Source organism: Heterodontus francisci, chromosome 1, assembly GCF_036365525.1.
Source record: "Heterodontus francisci isolate sHetFra1 chromosome 1, sHetFra1.hap1, whole genome shotgun sequence".
NCBI classification, from domain to species: Eukaryota; Metazoa; Chordata; class Chondrichthyes; order Heterodontiformes; family Heterodontidae; genus Heterodontus; species Heterodontus francisci.
The window spans coordinates 8,067,582-8,089,835 of record NC_090371.1 but is presented as its reverse complement, the minus strand read 5'-3'; the positions used below and the strand labels follow the sequence as shown (position 1 = coordinate 8,089,835).

The window sequence follows — 22,254 nt, the reverse complement described above, 5'->3', positions numbered from 1 at the left end:
TCTCCTCCCTCTCTCTCTCTCTTTACAACATTCCATCCTCTCCTCCCTCTCGCTCTCTTTACAACATCCCATCCTCTCCACCCTCTCTCTCTCTCTCTTTACAACATTCCATCATCTCCTCCCTCTCTCTCTCTCTTGACAACATCCCATCCTCTCCACCCTCTCTCTCTCTCTCTTTACAACATTCCATCCTCTCCTCCCTCTCTCTCCCTCTTTACAACATCCCATCCTCTCCTCCCTCTCTCTCTCTCTCTTTACAACATTCCATCCTCTCATCCCTCTCTCTCTCTCCTTACAACATTCCATCCTCTCCTCCCTCTCTCTCTCTCCCTTTCCAGCATCCCATCCTCTCCTCCCTCTCTCTTTCTCTCTTTACAACATCCCATCCTTCCCTCCCTCTCTCACTCTCTTTACAGCATCCCATCCTCTCCTCCCTCTCTCTCTCTCTCTTTGCAACATTCCATCCTCTCCTCCCTCTCTCTCTCGCTTTACAACATCCCGTCCTCTCCTCCCTCTCTCTCTCTCTTTACAACATTCCATCCTCTCCTCCCTCTCACTCTCTATACAACATCCCGTCCTCTCCTCCCTCTCTCACTCTCTCTTTACAGCATCCCATCCTCTCCTCCCTCTCTCTCTCTCTCTTTACAACATCCCGTCCTCTCCTCCCTCTCTCTCTCTCTTTACAACATCCCATCCTCTCCTCCCTCTCTCTCTCTCTCTCTTTACAACATCCCGTCCTCTCCTCCCTCTCTCACTGTCTCTTTACAACATCCTGTCCTCTCCTACCTCTCTCACTCTCTCTTTCCAACATCCTGTCCTCTCCACCCTCTCCCTCTCTGTCTTTACAACATCCCATCCTCTCCTCCCTCTCTCTCTTTACAACATTCCATCCTCTCCTCCCTCTCTCTCTCTCTTTACAACATCCCATCCTCTCCTCCCTCTCTCTCTCTCTCTCTTTACAACATCCTGTCCTCTCCTCCCTCTCTCACTGTCTCTTTACAACATCCTGTCCTCTCCTACCTCTCTCACTCTCTCTTTCCAACATCCTGTCCTCTCCACCCTCTCCCTCTCTGTCTTTACAACATCCCATCCTCTCCTCCCTCTCTCTCTTTACAACATTCCATCTTCTCCTCCCTCTCTCTCTCTCTTTACAACATCCCATCCTCTCCTCCCTCTCTCTCTTTACAACATTCCATCCTCCCCTCCCTCTCTCACTCTCTTTACTACATCCTGTCCTCTCCACCCTCTCCCTCTCTGTCTTTACAACATCCCATCCTCTCCTCCCTCTCTCTCTTTACAACATTCCATCCTCTCCTCCCTCTCTCTCTCTCTTTGCAACATCCCATCCTCTCCTCTCTCTCTCTCTCTCTCTTTACAACATCCCATCCTCTCCTCCCTCTCTCTCTTTACAACATTCCATCCTCCCCTCCCTCTCTCACTCTCTTTACTACATCCTGTCCTCTCCACCCTCTCCCTCTCTGTCTTTACAACATCCCATCCTCTCCTCTCTCACTCTCTTTACTACATCCTGTCCTCTCCTCCCTCTCCCTCTCTGTCTTTTCAACATCCCATCCTCTCCTCCCTCTCTCTCTATCTCTTTACAACATCCCATCCTCTCCTCCATCTCTCTCTCTCTTTACAACATCCCATCCTCTCCTCTCCTCTCTCGCTCTCTTTACAACATCCCGTCCTCTCCTCCCTCTCTCTCTCGCTTTACAACATCCCGTCCTCTCCTCCCTCTCTCTCTCTCTTTACAACATTCCATCATCTCCTCCCTCTCGCTCTCTTTACAACATCCCATCCTCTCCACCCTCTCTCTCTCTCTCTTTACAACATTCCATCATCTCCTCCCTCTCTCTCTCTCTTGACAACATTCCATCCTCTCCTCCCTCTCTCTCTCTCTTTACAACATCCCATTCTCTCCTCTCTCTCTCTCTCTCTTTACAACATCACATCCTCTCCTCCCTCTCTCTCTCCCTCTCTTTACAACATACCCTCCTCTCCTCTCTCTCTCTCTCTTTCCAACATCCGATCCTCTCCACCCTCCTTCTCCCTCTTCACAACATCCCATCCTCTCCTCCCTCTCTCTCTCTCTCCTTACAACATCCCATCCTCTCCTCCCTCTCTCTCTCTCTCTTTACAACATTCCATCCTCTCCTCCCTCTCTCTCCCTCTTTACAACATCCCATCCTCTCCTCCCTCTCTCTCTCTCTCCTTACAACATCCCATCCTCTCCTCCCTCTCTCTCTCTCGCTTTGCAACATTCCATCCTCTCCTCCCTCTCTCTCTCGCTGTACAACATCCCGTCCTCTCCTCCCTCTCTCTCTCTCTCTTTACAACTTCCCATCCTCTCCTCCCTCTCTCACTATCTCTTTACAACATCCCATCCTCTCCTCCCTCTCTCTCTCTCTCTTTACAACATCCCATCCTCTCCTCCCTCTCTCTCTCTTTACAACATCCCATCCTCTGCTCCCTCTCTCTCTCTCTCTTTACAACATCCCATTCTCTCCACCCTCTCTCTCTCTCTTTACAACATCTCGTCCTCTCTTCCCTCTCTCTCTCTCTCTTTACAACATCCCATCCTCTCCTCTCCTCTCTCTCTCTCTCTTTACAACATGCCATCCTCTCCTCCCTCTCTCTCTCTTTGCAACATACCATCCTCTCCTCCCTCTTTCTCTCCCTCTTTACAACATCCCAACCTCTCCTCCGTCTCTCTCTCTCTTTACAACATCTCGTCCTCTCCTCCCTCTCTCTCTCTCTTTACAACATTCCATCCTCTCCTCCCTCTCTCTCACTCTTTACAACATCCCATCCTCTCCTCCCTCTCTCTCTCTCTCTTTACAACATTCCATCCTCTCCTCCCTCTCTCTCTCTCTCTTTGCATCATCCCATCCTCTCCTCCCTCTCACTCTCTATACAACATCCCGTCCTCTCCTCCCTCTCTCACTCTCTCTTTACAACATCCCGTCCTCTCCTCCCTCTCTCTCTCTCTTTACAACATCCCATCCTCTCCTCCCTCTCTCTCTCTCTCTCTTTACAACATCCCGTCCTCTCCTCCCTCTCTCACTGTCTCTTTACAACATCCTGTCCTCTCCTACCTCTCTCACTCTCTCTTTCCAACATCCTGTCCTCTCCACCCTCTCCCTCTCTGTCTTTACAACATCCCATCCTCTCCTCCCTCTCTCTCTTTACAACATTCCATCCTCTCCTCCCTCTCTCTCTCTCTTTACAACATCCCATCCTCTCCTCCCTCTCTCTCTTTACAACATTCCATCCTCCCCTCCCTCTCTCACTCTCTTTACTACATCCTGTCCTCTCCACCCTCTCCCTCTCTGTCTTTACAATATCCCAACCTCTCCTCCCTCTCTCACTATCTCTTTACAACATCCCATCCTCTCCTCCCTCTCGTTCTCTCTTTACAACATCCCGTCCTCTCCTCCCTCTCTCTCTCTCTTCACAACATCCCGTCCTCTCCTCCCTCTTTCACTGTCTCTTTACAACATCCTGTCCTCTCCTACCTCTCTCACTCTCTCTTTACAACATCCCATCCTCCCCTCCCTCTCTCACTCTCTTTACTACATCCTGTCCTCTCCTCCCTCTCTCTCTCTCTTTACAACATCCCATCCTCTCCTCCCTCTCTCTCTCTCTCTTTGCAACATCCATCCTCTCCTCCCTCTCTCTCTCTTTACAACATCCCGTCCTCTCCTCCCTCTCTCTCTACAACATTCCATCCTCTCCTCCCTCTCCCTCTCTCTTTACAACATTCCATCCTCTCCTCCCTCTCTCTCACTCTTTACAACATCCCATCCTCTCCTCCCTCTCTCTCTCTCTCTTTACAACATTCCATCCTCTCCTCCCTCTCTCTCTCTCTCTTTGCATCATCCCATCCTCTCCTCCCTCTCACTCTCTATACAACATCCCGTCCTCTCCTCCCTCTCTCACTCTCTCTTTACAGCATCCCATCCTCTCCTCCCTCTCTCTCTCTCTCTTTACAACATCCCGTCCTCTCCTCCCTCTCTCTCTCTCTTTACAACATCCCATCCTCTCCTCCCTCTCTCTCTCTCTCTCTTTACAACATCCCGTCCTCTCCTCCCTCTCTCAATGTCTCTTTACAACATCCTGTCCTCTCCTACCTCTCTCACTCTCTCTTTCCAACATCCTGTCCTCTCCACCCTCTCCCTCTCTGTCTTTACAACATCCCATCCTCTCCTCCCTCTCTCTCTTTACAACATTCCATCCTCTCCTCCCTCTCTCTCTCTCTTTACAACATCCCATCCTCTCCTCCCTCTCTCTCTTTACAACATTCCATCCTCCCCTCCCTCTCTCACTCTCTTTACTACATCCTGTCCTCTCCACCCTCTCCCTCTCTGTCTTTACAACATCCCATCCTCTCCTCCCTCTCTCTCTTTACAACATTCCATCCTCTCCTCCCTCTCTCTCTCTCTTTGCAACATCCCATCCTCTCCTCTCTCTCTCTCTCTCTCTTTACAACATCCCATCCTCTCCTCCCTCTCTCTCTTTACAACATTCCATCCTCCCCTCCCTCTCTCACTCTCTTTACTACATCCTGTCCTCTCCACCCTCTCCCTCTCTGTCTTTACAACATCCCATCCTCTCCTCTCTCACTCTCTTTACTACATCCTGTCCTCTCATCCCTCTCCCTCTCTGTCTTTTCAACATCCCATCCTCTCCTCCCTCTCTCTCTCTCTCTTTACAACATCCCATCCTCTCCTCTCCTCTCTCGCTCTCTTTACAACATCCCGTCCTCTCCTCCCTCTCTCTCTCTCTTTACAACATCTCATCCTCTCCTCCCTCTCTCTCTTTACAACATCCAATTCTCTCCTCTCTCTCTCTCTCTCTTTACAACATCACATCCTCTCCTCCCTCTCTCTCTCTCTTTACAACATACCCTCCTCTCCTCTCTCTCTGTCTCTTTACAACATCCCATCCTCTCCTCCCTCTCTCTCTCTCTCTCTTTACAACATTCCATCCTCTCCTCCCTCTCTCTCCCTCTTTACAACATCCCATCCTCTCCTCCCTCTCTCTCTCTCTCTTTACAACATTCCATCCTCTCATCCCTCTCTCTCTCTCCTTACAACATTCCATCCTCTCCTCCCTCTCTCTCTCTCCCTTTCCAGCATCCCATCCTCTCCTCCCTCTCTCTTTCTCTCTTTACAACATCCCATCCTTCCCTCCCTCTCTCACTCTCTTTACAGCATCCCATCCTCTCCTCCCTCTCTCTCTCTCTCTTTGCAACATTCCATCCTCTCCTCCCTCTCTCTCTCGCTTTACAACATCCCGTCCTCTCCTCCCTCTCTCTCTCTCTTTACAACATTCCATCCTCTCCTCCCTCTCACTCTCTATACAACATCCCGTCCTCTCCTCCCTCTCTCACTCTCTCTTTACAGCATCCCATCCTCTCCTCCCTCTCTCTCTCTCTCTTTACAACATCCCGTACTCTCCTCCCTCTCTCTCTCTCTTTACAACATCCCATCCTCTCCTCCCTCTCTCTCTCTCTCTCTTTACAACATCCCGTCCTCTCCTCCCTCTCTCTCTCGCTTTACAACATCCCGTCCTCTCCTCCCTCTCTCTCTCTCTTTACAACATTCCATCCTCTCCTCCCTCTCGCTCTCTTTACAACATCCCATCCTCTCCTCCCTCTCTCTCTTTACAACATTCCATCATCTCCTCCCTCTCTCTCTATCTTGACAACATTCCATCCTATCCTCCCTCTCTCTCTCTCTTTACAACATCCCATCCTCTCCTCCCTCTCTCTCTCTCTCTTTACAACATCCCATTCTCTCCTCTCTCTCTCTCTCTCTTTACAACATCACATCCTCTCCTCCCTCTCTCTCTCCCTCTCTTTACAACATACCCTCCTCTCCTCTCTCTCTCTCTCTTTCCAACATCCGATCCTCTCCTCCCTCCTTCTCCCTCTTCACAACATCCCATCCTCTCCTCCCTCTCTCTCTCTCTCCTTACAACATCCCATCCTCTCCTCCCTCTCTCTCTCTCTCTTTACAACATTCCATCCTCTCCTCCCTCTCTCTCCCTCTTTACAACATCCCATCCTCTCCTCCCTCTCTCTCTCTCTCCTTACAACATCCCATCCTCTCCTCCCTCTCTCTCTCTCGCTTTGCAACATTCCATCCTCTCCTCCCTCTCTCTCTCGCTGTACAACATCCCGTCCTCTCCTCCCTCTCTCTCTCTCTCTTTACAACTTCCCATCCTCTCCTCCCTCTCTCACTATCTCTTTACAACATCCCATCCTCTCCTCCCTCTCTCTCTCTCTCTTTACAACATCCCATCCTCTCCTCCCTCTCTCTCTCTTTACAACATCCCATCCTCTGCTCCCTCTCTCTCTCTCTCTTTACAACATCCCATTCTCTCCACCCTCTCTCTCTCTCTTTACAACATCTCGTCCTCTCTTCCCTCTCTCTCTCTCTCTTTACAACATCCCATCCTCTCCTCTCCTCTCTCTCTCTCTCTTTACAACATGCCATCCTCTCCTCCCTCTCTCTCTCTTTGCAACATACCATCCTCTCCTCCCTCTTTCTCTCCCTCTTTACAACATCCCAACCTCTCCTCCCTCTCTCTCTCTCATTACAACATCTCGTCCTCTCCTCCCTCTCTCTCTCTCTTTACAACATTCCATCCTCTCCTCCCTCTCTCTCACTCTTTACAACATCCCATCCTCTCCTCCCTCTCTCTCTCTCTCTTTACAACATTCCATCCTCTCCTCCCTCTCTCTCTCTCTCTTTGCATCATCCCATCCTCTCCTCCCTCTCACTCTCTATACAACATCCCGTCCTCTCCTCCCTCTCTCACTCTCTCTTTACAACATCCCGTCCTCTCCTCCCTCTCTCTCTCTCTTTACAACATCCCATCCTCTCCTCCCTCTCTCTCTCTCTCTCTTTACAACATCCCGTCCTCTCCTCCCTCTCTCACTGTCTCTTTACAACATCCTGTCCTCTCCTACCTCTCTCACTCTCTCTTTCCAACATCCTGTCCTCTCCACCCTCTCCCTCTCTGTCTTTACAACATCCCATCCTCTCCTCCCTCTCTCTCTTTACAACATTCCATCCTCTCCTCCCTCTCTCTCTCTCTTTACAACATCCCATCCTCTCCTCCCTCTCTCTCTTTACAACATTCCATCCTCCCCTCCCTCTCTCACTCTCTTTACTACATCCTGTCCTCTCCACCCTCTCCCTCTCTGTCTTTACAATATCCCAACCTCTCCTCCCTCTCTCACTATCTCTTTACAACATCCCATCCTCTCCTCCCTCTCGTTCTCTCTTTACAACATCCCGTCCTCTCCTCCCTCTCTCTCTCTCTTCACAACATCCCGTCCTCTCCTCCCTCTTTCACTGTCTCTTTACAACATCCTGTCCTCTCCTACCTCTCTCACTCTCTCTTTACAACATCCCATCCTCCCCTCCCTCTCTCACTCTCTTTACTACATCCTGTCCTCTCCTCCCTCTCTCTCTCTCTTTACAACATCCCATCCTCTCCTCCCTCTCTCTCTCTCTCTTTGCAACATCCATCCTCTCCTCCCTCTCTCTCACTTTACAACATCCCGTCCTCTCCTCCCTCTCTCTCTCTCTACAACATTCCATCCTCTCCTCCCTCTCCCTCTCTCTTTACAACATTCCATCCTCTCCTCCCTCTCTCTCACTCTTTACAACATCCCATCCTCTCCTCCCTCTCTCTCTCTCTCTTTACAACATTCCATCCTCTCCTCCCTCTCTCTCTCTCTCTTTGCATCATCCCATCCTCTCCTCCCTCTCACTCTCTATACAACATCCCGTCCTCTCCTCCCTCTCTCACTCTCTCTTTACAGCATCCCATCCTCTCCTCCCTCTCTCTCTCTCTCTTTACAACATCCCGTCCTCTCCTCCCTCTCTCTCTCTCTTTACAACATTCCATCCTCTCCTCCCTCTCTCTCTCTCTTTGCAACATCCCATCCTCTCCTCTCTCTCTCTCTCTCTCTTTACAACATCCCATCCTCTCCTCCCTCTCTCTCTTTACAACATTCCATCCTCCCCTCCCTCTCTCACTCTCTTTACTACATCCTGTCCTCTCATCCCTCTCCCTCTCTGTCTTTTCAACATCCCATCCTCTCCTCCCTCTCTCTCTCTCTCTTTACAACATCCCATCCTCTCCTCTCCTCTCTCGCTCTCTTTACAACATCCCATCCTCTCCTCCCTCTCTCTCTCTCTTTACAACATCTCATCCTCTCCTCCCTCTCTCTCTCTCTTTACAACATCCAATTCTCTCCTCTCTCTCTCTCTCTCTTTACAACATCACATCCTCTCCTCCCTCTCTCTCTCTCTTTACAACATACCCTCCTCTCCTCTCTCTCTGTCTCTTTACAACATCCCATCCTCTCCTCCCTCTCTCTCTCTCTCTCTTTACAACATTCCATCCTCTCCTCCCTCTCTCTCCCTCTTTACAACATCCCATCCTCTCCTCCCTCTCTCTCTCTCTCTTTACAACATTCCATCCTCTCATCCCTCTCTCTCTCTCCTTACAACATTCCATCCTCTCCTCCCTCTCTCTCTCTCCCTTTCCAGCATCCCATCCTCTCCTCCCTCTCTCTTTCTCTCTTTACAACATCCCATCCTTCCCTCCCTCTCTCACTCTCTTTACAGCATCCCATCCTCTCCTCCCTCTCTCTCTCTCTCTTTGCAACATTCCATCCTCTCCTCCCTCTCTCTCTCGCTTTACAACATCCCGTCCTCTCCTCCCTCTCTCTCTCTCTTTACAACATTCCATCCTCTCCTCCCTCTCACTCTCTATACAACATCCCGTCCTCTCCTCCCTCTCTCACTCTCTCTTTACAGCATCCCATCCTCTCCTCCCTCTCTCTCTCTCTCTTTACAACATCCCGTCCTCTCCTCCCTCTCTCTCTCTCTTTACAACATCCCATCCTCTCCTCCCTCTCTCTCTCTCTCTCTTTACAACATCCCGTCCTCTCCTCCCTCTCTCACTGTCTCTTTACAACATCCTGTCCTCTCCTACCTCTCTCACTCTCTCTTTCCAACATCCTGTCCTCTCCACCCTCTCCCTCTCTGTCTTTACAACATCCCATCCTCTCCTCCCTCTCTCTCTTTACAACATTCCATCCTCTCCTCCCTCTCTCTCTCTCTTTACAACATCCCATCCTCTCCTCCCTCTCTCTCTTTACAACATTCCATCCTCCCCTCCCTCTCTCACTCTCTTTACTACATCCTGTCCTCTCCACCCTCTCCCTCTCTGTCTTTACAACATCCCATCCTCTCCTCCCTCTCTCTCTTTACAACATTCCATCCTCTCCTCCCTCTCTCTCTCTCTCTTTGCAACATCCCATCCTCTCCTCTCTCTCTCTCTCTCTCTTTACAACATCCCATCCTCTCCTCCCTCTCTCTCTTTACTACATTCCATCCTCCCCTCCCTCTCTCACTCTCTTTACTACATCCTGTCCTCTCCACCCTCTCCCTCTCTGTCTTTACAACATCCCATCCTCTCCTCTCTCACTCACTTTACTACATCCTGTCCTCTTCTCCCTCTCCCTCTCTGTCTTTTCAACATCCCATCCTCTCCTCCCTCTCTCTCTATCTCTTTACAACATCCCATCCTCTCCTCCATCTCTCTCTCTCTTTACAACATCCCATCCTCTCCTCTCCTCTCTCGCTCTCTTTACAACATCCCGTCCTCTCCTCCCTCTCTCTCTCGCTTTACAACATCCCGTCCTCTCCTCCCTCTCTCTCTCTCTTTACAACATTCCATCCTCTCCTCCCTCTCGCTCTCTTTACAACATCCCATCCTCTCCACCCTCTCTCTCTCTCTCTTTACAACATTCCATCATCTCCTCCCTCTCTCTCTCTCTTGACAACATTCCATCCTCTCCTCCCTCTCTCTCTCTCTTTACAACATCCCATCCTCTCCTCCCTCTCTCTCTCTCTCTTTACAACATCCCATTCTCTCCTCTCTCTCACTCTCTCTTTACAACATCACATCCTCTCCTCCCTCTCTCTCTCCCTCTCTTTACAACATACCCTCCTCTCCTCTCTCTCTCTCTCTTTCCAACATCCGATCCTCTCCTCCCTCCTTCTCCCTCTTCACAACATCCCATCCTCTCCTCCCTCTCTCTCTCTCTCCTTACAACATCCCATCCTCTCCTTCCTCTCTCTCTCTCTCTTTACAACATTCCATCCTCTCCTCCCTCTCTCTCCCTCTTTACAACATCCCATCCTCTCCTCCCTCTCTCTCTCTCTCCTTACAACATCCCATCCTCTCCTCCCTCTCTCTCTCTCGCTTTGCAACATTCCATCCTCTCATCCCTCTCTCTCTCGCTGTACAACATCCCGTCCTCTCCTCCCTCTCTCTCTCTCTCTTTACAACTTCCCATCCTCTCCTCCCTCTCTCACTATCTCTTTACAACATCCCATCCTCTCCTCCCTCTCTCTCTCTCTCTTTACAACATCCCATCCTCTCCTCCCTCTCTCTCTCTTTACAACATCCCATCCTCTGCTCCCTCTCTCTCTCTCTCTTTACAACATCCCATTCTCTCCACCCTCTCTCTCTCTCTTTACAACATCTCGTCCTCTCTTCCCTCTCTCTCTCTCTCTTTACAACATCCCATCCTCTCCTCTCCTCTCTCTCTCTCTCTTTACAACATGCCATCCTCTCCTCCCTCTCTCTCTCTTTGCAACATACCATCCTCTCCTCCCTCTTTCTCTCCCTCTTTACAACATCCCAACCTCTCCTCCCTCTCTCTCTCTCTTTACAACATCCCGTCCTCTCCTCCCTCTCTCTCTCTCTTTACAACATACCCTCCTCTCCTCTCTCTCTGTCTCTTTACAACATACCATCCTCTCCTCCCTCTCTCTCTCTCTCTCTTTACAACATTCCATCCTCTCCTCCCTCTCTCTCCCTCTTTACAACATCCCATCCTCTCCTCCCTCTCTCTCTCTCTCTTTACAACATTCCATCCTCTCATCCCTCTCTCTCTCTCCTTACAACATTCCATCCTCTCCTCCCTCTCTCTCTCTCCCTTTCCAGCATCCCATCCTCTCCTCCCTCTCTCTTTCTCTCTTTACAACATCCCATCCTTCCCTCCCTCTCTCACTCTCTTTACAGCATCCCATCCTCTCCTCCCTCTCTCTCTCTCTCTTTGCAACATTCCATCCTCTCCTCCCTCTCTCTCTCGCTTTACAACATCCCGTCCTCTCCTCCCTCTCGCTCTCTCTTTACAACATTCCATCCTCTCCTCCCTCTCACTCTCTATACAACATCCCGTCCTCTCCTCCCTCTCTCACTCTCTCTTTACAGCATCCCATCCTCTCCTCCCTCTCTCTCTCTCTTTACAACATTCCATCCTCTCCTCCCTCTCGCTCTCTTTACAACATCCCATCCTCTCCTCCCTCTCTCTCTCTCTCTCTTTACAACATTCCATCCTCTCCTCCCTCTCTCTCCCTCTTTACAACATCCCATCCTCTCCTCCCTCTCTCTCTCTCTCTTTACAACATTCCATCCTCTCATCCCTCTCTCTCTCTCCTTACAACATTCCATCCTCTCCTCCCTCTCTCTCTCTCCCTTTCCAGCATCCCATCCTCTCCTCCCTCTCTCTTTCTCTCTTTACAACATCCCATCCTTCCCTCCCTCTCTCACTCTCTTTACAGCATCCCATCCTCTCCTCCCTCTCTCTCTCTCTCTTTGCAACATTCCATCCTCTCCTCCCTCTCTCTCTCGCTTTACAACATCCCGTCCTCTCCTCCCTCTCTCTCTCTCTTTACAACATTCCATCCTCTCCTCCCTCTCACTCTCTATACAACATCCCGTCCTCTCCTCCCTCTCTCACTCTCTCTTTACAGCATCCCATCCTCTCCTCCCTCTCTCTCTCTCTCTTTACAACATCCCGTCCTCTCCTCCCTCTCTCTCTCTCTTTACAACATCCCATCCTCTCCTCCCTCTCTCTCTCTCTCTCTTTACAACATCCCGTCCTCTCCTCCCTCTCTCACTGTCTCTTTACAACATCCTGTCCTCTCCTACCTCTCTCACTCTCTCTTTCCAACATCCTGTCCTCTCCACCCTCTCCCTCTCTGTCTTTACAACATCCCATCCTCTCCTCCCTCTCTCTCTTTACAACATTCCATCCTCTCCTCCCTCTCTCTCTCTCTTTACAACATCCCATCCTCTCCTCCCTCTCTCTCTTTACAACATTCCTACCTCCCCTCCCTCTCTCACTCTCTTTACTACATCCTGTCCTCTCCACCCTCTCCCTCTCTGTCTTTACAACATCCCATCCTCTCCTCCCTCTCTCTCTTTACAACATTCCATCCTCTCCTCCCTCTCTCTCTCTCTTTGCAACATCCCATCCTCTCCTCTCTCTCTCTCTCTCTCTTTACAACATCCCATCCTCTCCTCCCTCTCTCTCTTTACAACATTCCATCCTCCCCTCCCTCTCTCACTCTCTTTACTACATCCTGTCCTCTCCACCCTCTCCCTCTCTGTCTTTACAACATCCCATCCTCTCCTCTCTCACTCTCTTTACTACATCCTGTCCTCTCATCCCTCTCCCTCTCTGTCTTTTCAACATCCCATCCTCTCCTCCCTCTCTCTCTATCTCTTTACAACATCCCATCCTCTCCTCCATCTCTCTCTCTCTTTACAACATCCCATCCTCTCCTCTCCTCTCTCGCTCTCTTTACAACATCCCGTCCTCTCCTCCCTCTCTCTCTCGCTTTACAACATCCCGTCCTCTCCTCCCTCTCTCTCTCTCTTTACAACATTCCATCCTCTCCTCCCTCTCGCTCTCTTTACAACATCCCATCCTCTCCACCCTCTCTCTCTCTCTCTTTACAACATTCCATCATCTCCTCCCTCTCTCTCTCTCTTGACAACATTCCATCCTCTCCTCCCTCTCTCTCTCTCTTTACAACATCCCATCCTCTCCTCCCTCTCTCTCTCTCTCTTTACAACATCCCATTCTCTCCTCTCTCTCTCTCTCTCTTTACAACATCACATCCTCTCCTCCCTCTCTCTCTCCCTCTCTTTACAACATACCCTCCTCTCCTCTCTCTCTCTCTCTTTCCAACATCCGATCCTCTCCTCCCTCCTTCTCCCTCTTCACAACATCCCATCCTCTCCTCCCTCTCTCTCTCTCTCCTTACAACATCCCATCCTCTCCTCCCTCTCTCTCTCTCTCTTTACAACATTCCATCCTCTCCTCCCTCTCTCTCCCTCTTTACAACATCCCATCCTCTCCTCCCTCTCTCTCTCTCTCCTTACAACATCCCATCCTCTCCTCCCTCTCTCTCTCTCGCTTTGCAACATTCCATCCTCTCATCCCTCTCTCTCTCGCTGTACAACATCCCGTCCTCTCCTCCCTCTCTCTCTCTCTCTTTACAACTTCCCATCCTCTCCTCCCTCTCTCACTATCTCTTTACAACATCCCATCCTCTCCTCCCTCTCTCTCTCTCTCTTTACAACATCCCATCCTCTCCTCCCTCTCTCTCTCTTTACAACATCCCATCCTCTGCTCCCTCTCTCTCTCTCTCTTTACAACATCCCATTCTCTCCACCCTCTCTCTCTCTCTTTACAACATCTCGTCCTCTCTTCCCTCTCTCTCTCTCTCTTTACAACATCCCATCCTCTCCTCTCCTCTCTCTCTCTCTCTTTACAACATGCCATCCTCTCCTCCCTCTCTCTCTCTTTGCAACATACCATCCTCTCCTCCCTCTTTCTCTCCCTCTTTACAACATCCCAACCTCTCCTCCCTCTCTCTCTCTCTTTACAACATCTCGTCCTCTCCTCCCTCTCTCTCTCTCTTTACAACATACCCTCCTCTCCTCTCTCTCTGTCTCTTTACAACATACCATCCTCTCCTCCCTCTCTCTCTCTCTCTCTTTACAACATTCCATCCTCTCCTCCCTCTCTCTCCCTCTTTACAACATCCCATCCTCTCCTCCCTCTCTCTCTCTCTCTTTACAACATTCCATCCTCTCATCCCTCTCTCTCTCTCCTTACAACATTCCATCCTCTCCTCCCTCTCTCTCTCTCCCTTTCCAGCATCCCATCCTCTCCTCCCTCTCTCTTTCTCTCTTTACAACATCCCATCCTTCCCTCCCTCTCTCACTCTCTTTACAGCATCCCATCCTCTCCTCCCTCTCTCTCTCTCTCTTTGCAACATTCCATCCTCTCCTCCCTCTCTCTCTCGCTTTACAACATCCCGTCCTCTCCTCCCTCTCGCTCTCTCTTTACAACATTCCATCCTCTCCTCCCTCTCACTCTCTATACAACATCCCGTCCTCTCCTCCCTCTCTCACTCTCTCTTTACAGCATCCCATCCTCTCCTCCCTCTCTCTCTCTCTCTTTACAACATCCCGTCCTCTCCTCCCTCTCTCTCTCTCTTTACAACATCCCATCCTCTCCTCCCTCTCTCTCTCTCTCTCTTTACAACATCCTGTCCTCTCCTCCCTCTCTCACTGTCTCTTTACAACATCCTGTCCTCTCCTACCTCTCTCACTCTCTCTTTCCAACATCCTGTCCTCTCCACCCTATCCCTCTCTGTCTTTACAACATCCCATCCTCTCCTCCCTCTCTCTCTTTACAACATTCCATCCTCTCCTCCCTCTCTCTCTCTCTTTACAACATCCCATCCTCTCCTCCCTCTCTCTCTTTACAACATTCCATCCTCCCCTCCCTCTCTCACTCTCTTTACTACATCCTGTCCTCTCCACCCTCTCCCTCTCTGTCTTTACAACATCCCATCCTCTCCTCCCTCTCTCTCTTTACAACATTCCATCCTCTCCTCCCTCTCTCTCTCTCTTTGCAACATCCCATCCTCTCCTCCCTCTCTCTCTCTTTACAACATCCCATCCTCTGCTCCCTCTCTCTCTCTCTCTTTACAACATCCCATTCTCTCCACCCTCTCTCTCTCTCTTTACAACATCTCGTCCTCTCTTCCCTCTCTCTCTCTCTCTTTACAACATCCCATCCTCTCCTCTCCTCTCTCTCTCTCTCTTTACAACATGCCATCCTCTCCTCCCTCTCTCTCTCTTTGCAACATACCATCCTCTCCTCCCTCTTTCTCTCCCTCTTTACAACATCCCAACCTCTCCTCCCTCTCTCTCTCTCTTTACAACATCTCGTCCTCTCCTCCCTCTCTCTCTCTCTTTACAACATACCCTCCTCTCCTCTCTCTCTGTCTCTTTACAACATACCATCCTCTCCTCCCTCTCTCTCTCTCTCTCTTTACAACATTCCATCCTCTCCTCCCTCTCTCTCCCTCTTTACAACATCCCATCCTCTCCTCCCTCTCTCTCTCCCTCTTTACAACATTCCATCCTCTCATCCCTCTCTCTCTCTCCTTACAACATTCCATCCTCTCCTCCCTCTCTCTCTCTCCCTTTCCAGCATCCCATCCTCTCCTCCCTCTCTCTTTCTCTCTTTACAACATCCCATCCTTCCCTCCCTCTCTCACTCTCTTTACAGCATCCCATCCTCTCCTCCCTCTCTCTCTCTCTCTTTGCAACATTCCATCCTCTCCTCCCTCTCTCTCTCGCTTTACAACATCCCGTCCTCTCCTCCCTCTCGCTCTCTCTTTACAACATTCCATCCTCTCCTCCCTCTCACTCTCTATACAACATCCCGTCCTCTCCTCCCTCTCTCACTCTCTCTTTACAGCATCCCATCCTCTCCTCCCTCTCTCTCTCTCTCTTTACAACATCCCGTCCTCTCCTCCCTCTCTCTCTCTCTTTACAACATCCCATCCTCTCCTCCCTCTCTCTCTCTCTCTCTTTACAACATCCTGTCCTCTCCTCCCTCTCTCACTGTCTCTTTACAACATCCTGTCCTCTCCTACCTCTCTCACTCTCTCTTTCCAACATCCTGTCCTCTCCACCCTCTCCCTCCCTGTCTTTACAACATCCCATCCTCTCCTCCCTCTCTCTCTTTACAACATTCCATCCTCTCCTCCCTCTCTCTCTCTCTTTACAACATCCCATCCTCTCCTCCCTCTCTCTCTTTACAACATTCCATCCTCCCCTCCCTCTCTCACTCTCTTTACTACATCCTGTCCTCTCCACCCTCTCCCTCTCTGTCTTTACAACATCCCATCCTCTCCACCCTCTCTCTCTCTCCTTTACAACATTCCATCATCTCCTCCCTCTCTCTCTCTCTTGACCACATTCCATCCTCTCCTCCCTCTCTCTCTCTCTTTACAACATCCCATCCTCTCCTCCCTCTCTCTCTCTCTCTTTACAACATCCCATCCTCTCCTCCATCTCTCTCTCTCTTTACAACATCCCATCCTGTCCTCTCCTCTCTCGCTCTCTTTACAACATCCCGTCCTCTCCTCCCTCTCTCTCTCGCTTTACAACATCCCGTCCTCTCCTCCCTCTCTCTCTCTCTTTACAACATTCCATCCTCTCCTCCCTCTCGCTCTCTTTACAACATCCCATCCTCTCCACCCTCTCTCTCTCTCTCTTTACAACATTCCATCATCTCCTCCCTCTCTCTCTCACTTGACAACATTCCATCCTCTCCTCCCTCTCTCTCTCTCTTTACAACATCCCATCCTCTCCTCCCTCTCTGTCTCTCTCTTTACAACATCCCATTCTCTCCTCTCTCTCTCTCTCTCTTTACAACATCACATCCTCTCCTCCCTCTCTCTCTCTCTCTCTTTACAACATACCCTCCTCTCCCCTCTCTCTCTCTCTTTCCAACATCCGATCCTCTCCTCCCTCCTTCTCCCTCTTCACAACATCCCATCCTCTCCTCCCTCTCTCTCTCTCTCTCTCCTTACAACATCCCATCCTCTCCTCCCTCTCTCTCTCTCTCTTTACAACATTCCATCCTCTCCTCCCTCTCTCTCCCTCTTTACAACATCCCATCCTCTCCTCCCTCTCTCTCTCTCTCCTTACAACATCCCATCCTCTCCTCCCTCTCTGTCTCTCGCTTTGCAACATTCCATCCTCTCCTCCCTCTCTCTCTCGCTGTACAACATCCCGTCCTCTCCTCCCTCTCTCTCTCTCTCTTTACAACTTCCCATCCTCTCCTCCCTCTCTCACTATCTCTTTACAACATCCCATCCTCTCCTCCCTCTCTCTCTCTCTCTATACAACGTCCCATCCTCTCCTCCCTCTCTCTCTCTTTACAACATCCCATCCTCTGCTCCCTCTCACTCTCTCTCTTTACAACATCCCATTCTCTCCTCCCTCTCTCTCTCTCTTTACAACATCTCGTCCTCTCTTCCCTCTCTCTCTCTCTCTTTACAACATCCCATCCTCTCCTCTCCTCTCTCTCTCTCTCTTTACAACATGCCATCCACTCCTCCCTCTCTCTCTCTTTACAACATACCATCCTCTCCTCCCTCTTTCTCTCCCTCTTTACAACATCCCAACCTCTCCTCCCTCTCTCTCTCTCTTTACAACATCTCGTCCTCTCCTCCCTCTCTCTCTCTCTTTACAACATACCCTCCTCTCCTCTCTCTCTGTCTCTTTACAACATCCCATCCTCTCCTCCCTCTCTCTCTCTCTCTCTTTACAACATTCCATCCTCTCCTCCCTCTCTCTCCCTCTTTACAACATCCCATCCTCTCCTCCCTCTCTCTCTCTCTCTTTACAACATTCCATCCTCTCATCCCTCTCTCTCTCTCCTTACAACATTCCATCCTCTCCTCCCTCTCTCTCTCTCCCTTTCCAGCATCCCATCCTCTCCTCTCTCTCTCTTTCTCTCTTTACAACATCCCATCCTTCCCTCCCTCTCTCACTCTCTTTACAGCATCCCATCCTCTCCTCCCTCTCTCTCTCTCTCTTTGCAACATTCCATCCTCTCCTCCCTCTCTCTCTCGCTTTACAACATCCCGTCCTCTCCTCCCTCTCTCTCTCTCTTTACAACATTCCATCCTCTCCTCCCTCTCACTCTCTATACAACATCCCGTCCTCTCCTCCCTCTCTCACTCTCTCTTTACAGCATCCCATCCTCTCCTCCCTCTCTCTCTCTCTCTTTACAACATCCCGTCCTCTCCTCCCTCTCTCTCTCTCTTTACAACATCCCATCCTCTCCTCCCTCTCTCTCTCTCTCTCTTTACAACATCCCGTCCTCTCCTCCCTCTCTCACTGTCTCTTTACAACATCCTGTCCTCTCCTACCTCTCTCACTCTCTCTTTCCAACATCCTGTCCTCTCCACCCTCTCCCTCTCTGTCTTTACAACATCCCATCCTCTCCTCCCTCTCTCTCTTTACAACATTCCATCCTCTCCTCCCTCTCTCTCTCTCTTTACAACATTCCATCCTCTCCTCCCTCTCTCTCTCGCTTTACAACATCCCGTCCTCTCCTCCCTCTCTCTCTCTCTTTACAACATTCCATCCTCTCCTCCCTCTCACTCTCTATACAACATCCCGTCCTCTCCTCCCTCTCTCACTCTCTCTTTACAGCATCCCATCCTCTCCTCCCTCTCTCTCTCTCTCTTTACAACATCCCATCCTCTCCTCCCTCTCTCTCTTTACAACATTCCATCCTCCCCTCCCTCTCTCACTCTCTTTACTACATCCTGTCCTCTCCACCCTCTCCCTCTCTGTCTTTACAACATCCCATCCTCTCCTCCCTCTCTCTCTTTACAACATTCCATCCTCTCCTCCCTCTCTCTCTCTCTTTGCAACATCCCATCCTCTCCTCTCTCTCTCTCTCTCTCTTTACAACATCCCATCCTCTCCTCCCTCTCTCTCTTTACAACATTCCATCCTCCCCTCCCTCTCTCACTCTCTTTACTACATCCTGTCCTCTCCACCCTCTCCCTCTCTGTCTTTACAACATCCCATCCTCTCCTCTCTCACTCACTTTACTACATCCTGTCCTCTCCTCCCTCTCCCTCTCTGTCTTTTCAACATCCCATCCTCTCCTCCCTCTCTCTCTATCTCTTTACAACATCCCATCCTCTCCTCCATCTCTCTCTCTCTTTACAACATCCCATCCTCTCCTCTCCTCTCTCGCTCTCTTTACAACATCCCGTCCTCTCCTCCCTCTCTCTCTCGCTTTACAACATCCCGTCCTCTCCTCCCTCTCTCTCTCTCTTTACAACATTCCATCCTCTCCTCCCTCTCGCTCTCTTTACAACATCCCATCCTCTCCACCCTCTCTCTCTCTCTCTTTACAACATTCCATCATCTCCTCCCTCTCTCTCTCTCTTGACAACATTCCATCCTCTCCTCCCTCTCTCTCTCTCTTGACAACATCCCATCCTCTCCTCCCTCTCTCTCTCTCTCTTTACAACATCCCATTCTCTCCTCTCTCTCTCTCTCTCTTTACAACATCACATCCTCTCCTCCCTCTCTCTCTCTCTCTCTTTACAACATACCCTCCTCTCCTCTATCTCTCTCTCTTTCCAACATCCGATCCTCTCCTCCCTCCTTCTCCCTCTTCACAACATCCCATCCTCTCCTCCCTCTCTCTCTCTCTCCTTACAACATCCCATCCTCTCCTCCCTCTCTCTCTCTCTCTTTACAACATTCCATCCTCTCCTCCCTCTCTCTCCCTCTTTACAACATCCCATCCTCTCCTCCCTCTCTCTCTCTCTCCTTACAACATCCCATCCTCTCCTCCCTCTCTCTCTCTCGCTTTGCAACATTCCATCCTCTCATCCCTCTCTCTCTCGCTGTACAACATCCCGTCCTCTCCTCCCTCTCTCTCTCTCTCTTTACAACTTCCCATCCTCTCCTCCCTCTCTCACTATCTCTTTACAACATCCCATCCTCTCCTCCCTCTCTCTCTCTCTCTTTACAACATCCCATCCTCTCCTCCCTCTCTCTCTCTTTACAACATCCCATCCTCTGCTCCCTCTCTCTCTCTCTCTTTACAACATCCCATTCTCTCCTCCCTCTCTCTCTCTCTTTACAACATCTCGTCCTCTCTTCCCTCTCTCTCTCTCTCTTTACAACATCCCATCCTCTCCTCTCCTCTCTCTCTCTCTCTTTACAACATGCCATCCTCTCCTCCCTCTCTCTCTCTTTACAACATTCCATCCTCTCCTCCCTCTCTCTCCCTCTTTACAACATCCCATCCTCTCCTCCCTCTCTCTCTCTCTCTTTACAACATTCCATCCTCTCATCCCTCTCTCTCTCTCCTTAAAACATTCCATCCTCTCCTACCTCTCTCTCTCTCTCTTTCCAGCATCCCATCCTCTCCTCCCTCTCTCTTTCTCTCTTTACAACATCCCATCCTTCCCTCCCTCTCTCACTCTCTTTACAGCATCCCATCCTCTCCTCCCTCTCTCTCTCTCTCTTTGCAACATTCCATCCTCTCCTCCCTCTCTCTCTCGCTTTACAACATCCCGTCCTCTCCTCCCTCTCGCTCTCTCTTTACAACATTCCATCCTCTCCTCCCTCTCACTCTCTATACAACATCCCGTCCTCTCCTCCCTCTCTCACTCTCTCTTTACAGCATCCCATCCTCTCCTCCCTCTCTCTCTCTCTCTTTACAACATCCCGTCCTCTCCTCCCTCTCTCTCTCTCTTTACAACATCCCATCCTCTCCTCCCTCTCACTCTCTCTCTCTTTACAACATCCTGTCCTCTCCTCCCTCTCTCACTGTCTCTTTACAACATCCTGTCCTCTCCTACCTCTCTCACTCTCTCTTTCCAACATCCTGTCCTCTCCACCCTCTCCCTCTCTGTCTTTACAACATCCCATCCTCTCCTCCCTCTCTCTCTTTACAACATTCCATCCTCTCCTCCCTCTCTCTCTCTCTTTACAACATCCCATCCTCTCCTCCCTCTCTCTCTTTACAACATTCCATCCTCCCCTCCCTCTCTCACTCTCTTTACTACATCCTGTCCTCTCCACCCTCTCCCTCTCTGTCTTTACAACATCCCATCCTCTCCTCCCTCTCTCTCTTTACAACATTCCATCCTCTCCTCCCTCCCTCTCTCTCTTTGCAACATCCCATCCTCTCCTCTCTCTCTCTCTCTCTCTTTACAACATCCCATCCTCTCCTCCCTCTCTCTCTTTACAACATTCCATCCTCCCCTCCCTTTCTCACTCTCTTTACTACATCCTGTCCTCTCCACCCTCTCCCTCTCTGTCTTTACAACATCCCATCCTCTCCTCCCTCTCTCTCTTTACAACATTCCATCCTCTCCTCCCTCTCTCTCTCTCTTTGCAACATCCCATCCTCTCCTCTCTCTCTCTCTCTCTCTTTACAACATCCCATCCTCTCCTCCCTCTCTCTCTTTACAACATTCCATCCTCTCCTCCCTCTCGCTCTCTTTACAACATCCCATCCTCTCCACCCTCTCTCTCTCTCTCTTTACAACATTCCATCATCTCCTCCCTCCCTCTCTCTCTTGACCACATTCCATCCTCTCCTCCCTCTCTCTCTCTCTTTACAACATCCCATCCTCTCCTCCCTCTCTCTCTCTCTCTTTACAACATCCCATCCTCTCCTCCATCTCTCTCTCTCTTTACAACATCCCATCCTGTCCTCTCCTCTCTCGCTCTCTTTACAACATCCCGTCCTCTCCTCCCTCTCTCTCTCGCTTTACAACATCCCGTCCTCTCCTCCCTCTCTCTCTCTCTTTACAACATTCCACCCTCTCCTCCCTCTCGCTCTCTTTACAACATCCCATCCTCTCCACCCTCTCTCTCTCTCTCTTTACAACATTCCATCATCTCCTCCCTCTCTCTCTCTCTTGACCACATTCCATCCTCTCCTCCCTCTCTCTCTCTCTTTACAACATCCCATCCTCTCCTCCCTCTCTCTCTCTCTCTTTACAACATCCCATCCTCTCCTCCATCTCTCTCTCTCTTTACAACATCCCATCCTGTCCTCTCCTCTCTCGCTCTCTTTACAACATCCCGTCCTCTCCTCCCTCTCTCTCTCGCTTTACAACATCCCGTCCTCTCCTCCCTCTCTCTCTCACTTGACAACATTCCATCCTCTCCTCCCTCTCTCTCTCTCTTTACAACATCCCATCCTCTCCTCCCTCTCTCTCTCTCTCTCTCTTTACAACATCCCATTCTCTCCTCTCTCTCTCTCTCTCTTTACAACATCACATCCTCTCCTCCCTCTCTCTCTCTCTCTCTTTACAACATACCCTCCTCTCCCCTCTCTCTCTCTCTTTCCAACATCCGATCCTCTCCTCCCTCCTTCTCCCTCTTCACAACATCCCATCCTCTCCTCCCTCTCTCTCTCTCTCCTTACAACATCCCATCCTCTCCTCCCTCTCTCTCTCTCTCTTTACAACATTCCATCCTCTCCTCCCTCTCTCTCCC

The 22,254-nt window shown here is 50.3% G+C and overlaps 1 protein-coding gene across 1 annotated transcript in view; it reads right to left on the bottom strand.

Annotated features, from left to right (window-relative positions):
* Positions 1-22,254, bottom strand: part of zgc:64106 (uncharacterized protein LOC393348 homolog) — a 256,558-nt gene that overhangs the window by 93,892 nt on the left and 140,412 nt on the right. The gene's annotated exons all lie outside the window — the stretch shown is intronic.